We start from the raw sequence: 7,488 nt of genomic DNA, 5'->3' as shown, positions 1-7,488 counted from the left end.
GATATGTCACAGTAGGCTTAACAAAATTCACTTCATTGTTTGAACCTCTGAGCTAAGTAGTATAAAGTAGTAATTACCAAGCATGCGCACTTGGCTGTCAGGCTCTTGCGTGTAGCTTGTGACTAGTTCTAGAATCTAGAAGCTCGAGCGTGGTAGTTACCTCGCTGAGCCTCACGTTTTTCTCATCTGAAAAATGGAAACAACCTTCATAGGGTTGTTAGGATTAAAACAACACACCTAGAAAGAGGCTTAAGCACTCAATGTTCTTAATGGAAGAGTTTATATTTGAATGAGGACCTTAAGACTTCTGTTCATCAGACACCGTTGTGCCACACCCATCCACCATCCGTTCCTTTATTCATTCTACAAATGTTGAGTGCCTATTATGCGTCAGATACCTAGAGTTATTGGTGGCTCAGCAATGAACAATCTCCCCTACCCATTTGTTTCACCAACTCCTGAAAACCTCTTAGATTTCTCGTCTCCGAGCCCCTTTGCTACCCTCCTCATTTCATCTCTGTCCCTGCCTTTAGACCTGCCCCAAATTTATTCTCCCACAGATACATTTAAAAGAGACAGCCCGTGATGATCCATCCAAGGCACAAATCTAGTCCTGTGGTTCCTTCCTCAGAGCCTTTTGATTGTTCCCATCATGCACAGAATATAAGGCCCTTCATTGGCTCCGCCTCTTTCCTCTTGTGCCTCGCTTTCTTCTATTGTCCATCATTGAGAGATACAACCTGCACCACACCTGTATGCTGTGTCCTGTCCCCCTTTCCCCAACCCTCTTCCCTGCCTTGTGAACTCTACTGATATTTCAGACTCCTGCTTTTATATTACGTCCTTTGTGAAGCCTTCTCAGAAACACACCCCGGAGAATTAATCACTCCTTCTGAGCACCTCTTTACTTTATACAAACTTTTTGTCACTACAATGTCCGTTATGCACTGTATCGTTATTTTTGCTTATGTCTGTCTCTGTTACAGAGCTCCCTTAGGGCAGAGGCCTTGGCTCATGAATCTTTACACTCTAAATATATCCCTAAGATAATCATATTAGTAATTAATATTCATTTTGTTCCTGGGACATGCTAAGCTGGTTCTGAGCTCAGGGCCTTTGCGATTGCTGTTCCTTTCTTAAGAACACTTACCCTAGTTGTTCACTTGGCTTCTAGTCTCAGGTTGCAGCTGATGTCTCCTGAGGCACTTCATCAAATAGGCCTTCCCTGATCACCCAATTAGAATAATACCCCAGTCACTCTCCATGTGACCTTGTTTATTTTCATAGTGCTTATCTGGATCTAAAACAATTATTTTATATTCTCCCCTCCTCCCCCCTAAAGAGCCATGAGAGTAGGAGCCTATCTGGCAAAATGATTGGCACATAGTATGAGATCAACACTTTTTTTTATAACCCAGCATTTCCTCTTTTTAAAGATTTTATTTATTTTTAGAGAGAGGTGGAGGGGGGCAGGAAGAGAAGGAGAAAAACATCAATGTGCAAGAGATACATTGATCAGTTGCTTCTCACACAGCCCTAGTGGGGGACCTGGCCCACAAGCCAGGCATGTGCCCTGACTGGGAATGGAACTAGTAACCTTCTGTTCTCAGGCTGGCACTCGATCCACTGAACCACACCAGCCAGGGCAATAAATATTTCATAAATTATTATTATTATTTTAAATATTTTATTTATTGTTAGAGAGAAGGGAAGGAGAAGAGAAATATGTATGTGTATTGGCTGCCTCTCACAGGCCCCCAAAACCAGGGACCTGGCCTGCAACCTAGGCACGTGCCCTAACTGGGAATCAAACCAGTGACCTTTCAGTTCGCAGGCGGGCACTTGATCCACTAAGCCACCAGCCAGGGCAATAAATATTTCTTAAATTAATTTGTTGAATACATTTTTATATAAGAAGAAATAAAAAAAATTAGAAGACATACTGGGTGAGCTTTATGATAAAGCAAACTCTGCTGTGTTCTTTGCTTTTTGACTAGATTGTAAGATTCCAGAATTCGATTTTATCATATTTTTAATATTTACTGAGCCAAGCCTAACACATAGCAAGTGGTAGATATTGATGAGTATATTTTCTGTTGCCCACATATTTCTCAGAATGAAGTTAATGAATTGGATTTCTATTGCTGAAAGGGCATGGTGCTTTTTCTGTGGAAACAAATAAGATTCTAAACATTTTTCTGTGCTGGCATTTAGAAGTATTTGAATCCATTAGTAATTGGGCAATGCAACTATCAAATAATTCAAACATTTATTAATAGGGTCCAAACTAGAAGTTGAGTCACATCTGATAGAGGCTACTGGATTTATCAGCCAGTTCAGACCCTTGGTAAATTAATCTGGAACTGTGAAATCACCAGAAATCAATCTACCTGGATTAAATTAAATCAACTAACTTCATAATACTCCACTGAACTTGAGATCTAATGAAATGTCACCATCGGAAATGTCTACTTGTTAGACCTAACTTTAAAAGTTAATTATAAAGGACTTACTTAGAGTACTCATTAATTTATATAAATAAATCCCGTGTAATAAATACCTTGATTTCAGTGTCAAGAAAAGTATGTCTCATCAGATGAACTCTTGAACTTCCTGATCATAATTATTAGTCAGGATATTTTCATTCATGTTCCCTGAGGATAGAGATTATATCTTATTCTTAGCATTCAACCCATATTGATTGCTCAAAATGGAATGTTGTAGAAACCAAGGAAGAGAATGTTCCAAGAAGGAAGTAATGGTCCATCATATCAAATGTTGATAAGGTCTGAGAACTACCCATTAAATATAGCAATAAGGTTATGTGTAACTTTGGCAAAAGTACTTTCATTAAAATCTAGATTACAATAGGATAAGAACAGAATGGGAATATTGTGGCGAAAAGTATAGACTACTCTGTGCAAAAGCTTAGCTGTTTGGTGAAAGACATACAGTGCAGGCTGAGAGGAAAATAAGGAGCGGATGAAGACTAATTTTGTGTTTGTTTTTTGTTTCTTAGAGTCTTGACAGTAATTGTCAAAGGGGAAGAACCAGTAAAGAGAAGAGTTGAAAATATGGGAATGAAAAGGGATAATGGAGAGCATAAGGCACACTTCCCAGCTGCTGTTCCATGAATGTGCCACAAGCCATTGACCCACTCCCCCTTTGGGATGAGCTGTGGGCAGAGCCCCCAAGCCAGTTCCCTACAGCAACCTTCTTTGACATCCTGAGGAAAGCTAGTAGGGATAAAGCCCAACGGCATGGCATGGCCGTGTATTACACAGGTGATGCGAACCACTCAGCTCTTCTCTACATTTAAATGAGAAAGTTCAGCCCAAGGGAGTGTTACTGCCCATTGTGGGCAAGGAACCCTTGGGGTTGCCAGAAATATTTATGTTCTGGATGCCCAGGGAGCATGGTAGCCATGCCAGGGTGCAGCTGGTAGGGTGGAGATACAAGGAGACAGGACAGAGGCTCCTATCACGTGCAACTCCAGGGAGAAGCCTGAGATTTGTTAGTCAAATCTCAGTCTTCATGTTAATTGGGCATGTCTGGCCTTTTGTACTTAATATGTCCTGTTTAAGGTGTTCAGGCCACCTGTGCCTCTGAGCTTATGCTTGGATATATTTTCCAGGGGCATGTTTTGTACTTGGTTTCTCTTTTACATCAGAAGAGATGAAAAGAAGCATCAATAAAATTAGGGCTCATGTTTCTGTATTTATATGAACCTAAGAAAAAAGATTCAATCAATATCTCTGAGATCCTAAATTGTAGAAAACTATAAGAAAGCACCTAGCACAGGCTTCAGCACTAAGTTTACATGCAATCGGTGTAAACTTCTTTTCAAAAACGTTCATGTTTTTAAAAAATTTTTTCTTGAGGATCTGAAGGACTAGACAGGAATTTGGGGAGATAAGCATACAGGTAGTGTAGCCTAGATTGTAAATTCCTGATTAACAACCACAAATAGTTGTCTGGCTTTCTCATTAAAATTTAAAACAAGATGCTGATTTTTTAGAGCAATATAGGGCTTCCAATGATGAAATAGTCTGGTATTAATCAGTGCTGTTTGGTGGTTGAACCAAGTACATTAGTTCTTTGTTTTCAATCTCAGCTCAGTCTCCAGTAGTCTGCCTATCGTGTTCAAACATGAATCTGTCTACTTTGTTGTAACTATGCAGAGTCAACTCTTTGGTTGGTTAGAGAAGGAGAATTTTTTCCACATCTTGGTGACTCTCTTGTGCTGAGGATCTTTCCACTACAATGAATATTTGAAAACAGGCTTTCTGAATAGCCATCCCTGCTTTTTTTGTTCTCGTATGACAGTTTCACTTGCAGGCAGAATGCAGGGGGTGGGGGTGTCCTCCACTGGAGGTGACCCTTGCTGCAGTGCTCCTCATGCTGTCAATCAACCAGAGGGCCATCTGTCCCACTTTAGATTTCAGGAGCCATCTTGCACATCTGCTGTGCCTTTTCTAACATCACTTATAGAACCTGCTAAAAGCTGTTAGATGAATTAGGGGAACCAGAGTGCAGCTGCACATAGCTGATTTTGAATTTTTGCAGCTGGGTGCTACACATCACCCTCAGTTTTGAAATTATTTTCTTGAGGACATTAGAATCACAAAGTGAATCATTCACTTTATAACAACTCCTAAGAGACTGAGCCTTAAAAGTCTATTCTCTGAAAATTTAAAAAACATGTATATTAACCACTCACACCAAGTGTTTAAAATTCAAGCCAAGAAATAGTCATTAATAACACCTAACATTTGTTGTGCACGTATGGAGAGTCAAGCACCGTTCTCAACATTTTGGTACAGTATTGTATGAAAACCTCCCTATAGGTAGGAGGCACTATTACTATCCTCACCTTTATGAGGGATTTGAGGTACAGAGAGGCTGGGTAACTTATTCTGGGTCACATAAGTAATAGTGAGTCAGGATTTGAATCTAGCCCATGATCTAAACCAGTGCCTCTCAAACTTGAAAGTGCTTATGAATCAACTGGGGATTTGTTTAAATACACGTTCTAATGAATGGGTCTGAGGTGAGGACTGAGATGCTGCATACGTAACAAACTCCCAGGTGAAGCCAGTGCTGACGGTTTTAGGGTCACCTTTGAATGACAAGGGTTCACCACCCTGCTTCTCAACTTGGGTATGTGTTAGAACCACCTGGACAGATTCTTTAAAATAATGAGGCCTAGGTTCCATCTGAAATTAGTTCCAGCAGAGTCTTTGCATGTGGGGTCTGGGCAGTGAAGAAACTGAGGGTGGGGATGGAGCATTAAAAGTGACTAAAGTTATTGTAAAGTATATGATTGTCTAACCACTGTGCTGTACATCTGAAGTTAATACAAAATATTTCATGTAAACTGTAATTGAAAAAGAATTTTAAAAAGAAAATAAAAGAAGTGACTAAAGTTAATTTTAAAAGGGAAGGAGCCCTGGCTGGTGTGGCTCAGTGGATTGAGCACTGGCCTGTGAACCAAAGGGTGGCGGATTCGATTCCCTGTTAGGTCACATGCCTAGGTTTTGGGCCAGGACCCTGGTAGGGGGGCACAAGAGGCTACCACACATTGGTGTTTCTCTCCCTCTCTTTCTCCCTCTCTTTCCTTCCCTCTAAAAACAAATAAATAATTTTTTTTTAAATAAAAGGTAAGGAGACGGCAGTGTTGATAGTAGGCCATCAACCGCAGAATATGATTAGTCTAATTCTATGTGTGTTGTTGATCTAATTTTTTTTAAAGGCACAACTTGAAATGATTTTTAAACATACTCAGTAAATCTAAATTAAAAAGTACAGTTTTTCTGAGTAGAGAGAAGATAAAGAAAGAAAATTGTAAAGGTGATTTAGGGAAAGGGTGAAAACCAACAAAATATAAAGTCCATTTTCAAAGCTGACAAAGAAAATGTCCTAATGAAAGCAATAAAAATTTGTTACTTTCTTTCAAATGTCTCCCCAAGTTCAAATGACAAGTGCTAAAGGCAGACATGAAACTGTAAATGAATAAAATGTGAGTAGTTCTAATTTTAGAAGACAGGAATATTGTCTTTTGTGGAGATCATTAATTTATAAAAACAGCACACCCGCATAATAAAAAAATAAAATTGCTTACCCCTTAAAATTAAATATATAATTTTTCCTAAATAACTGCAAACTAAACATATATAGATTTTTAGAAAAATTTGGAGAAAAGTGACAAGAGAGACTTCTGATAAATCCTATATGTTACGCCTTCAAGTCCATCTGAAATCAGTAACAGTATTAGCCATATGAGGATTAAAATAGTTAATATCTGTATAATCCCTGTATTAGCTATCCACTGCTGTATAACAAAATTACCCTCAAATTTAGCAGCTTAAAGCAATATACACATACTGTCTCATAGTCTTTGTGGGTTAGGAATTAGGGAGTGGCTTAGCTGTGTGATTCTGGTCCACGGTCTCTTATAAGTCCCTGGCTAAGATGGAGGCTGGATTTACAATAATCTGAAGGCTTCACTTGGGGCTGGAGGCTCAATTTCCAACACAGCTTACTCACATGGTTGCTGACAAGGGCCTCAGTTCCTCTCTATAGACGATTGGTTCCTGCAGAACGAATTTTCAAAAAAGAAAGAAGAGGCCTTTTATGACCTAGTATAAGAGGCCACCATCATCACTTCCCCCAAATTTGCTTGTTAGGAGCAAGTCACTGCATTTATTTGAGCCCACACTCAAGTGGAGGAGAAATTAAGCTCCACCTCTTGAAGAGAGGAGTTTCAAAGGCTTTGTGGACATATTTTTAATTCACCACAGATTCTGTCACAGAGAACTGCAGCTTGATGTCAGGGCTATCTGTCAAGTGGATGATTGTATATTTCCCTGAAGAAGTCACCTACCTTCTGTAACCCAGTGTTTCACTTCCCCTTTATTTCCCAAACCTCTTTTACCCCCCACCCCTTTTCCTCTGAACCTCTTCTCCAAAGGTCACTAAGGATCTATTAAGTCTCTAATTAAATTGTATACCTTTCACATCTTATTTGTATATCTCTGCAGCATTTCATGTTGTCAGTCACCTCCTAAATGAAATTATCTTTCTTTTAGCTTCTGATACCATACTGTTACCCAGTTTTCTGTTGTATTATATTCAAATAGGGTTTTCTGATCCTGGTTGCACAGACCAGCTTTCTCATTTTTTGCCAGCCTTTTACACATGAAGTAATGATCTTATTGTTGTTCTTATTTTCATTTTACTGACATTTTGGAACACAAAGTCATCTGGGAAAGATGAGGATGGTGTATTAGTTTCAAAGGATTCTGTAACCAAGTACCAGAAATTGGGTGACCTGAAACTGGGAGTTTATCACCTCACAGTTCCAGAGACTAGAAGTCTGAAATCAAGGTGTCAGCAGGGTCCTGCTCTTTCTGATGGCTCTAGAAAAGAATCCCTTTTTGCTTCTTGAAGCTTCTGGTGTTTGCCGACAATCCTTCGTGTTCCTTGGCT

Source organism: Phyllostomus hastatus, unplaced genomic scaffold (genome assembly GCF_019186645.2).
Source record: "Phyllostomus hastatus isolate PE091 unplaced genomic scaffold, TTU_PhHast_1.1 phas_contig_196, whole genome shotgun sequence".
NCBI lineage: Eukaryota > Metazoa > Chordata > Mammalia > Chiroptera > Phyllostomidae > Phyllostomus > Phyllostomus hastatus.
This window is presented reverse-complemented; position numbering follows the sequence as displayed.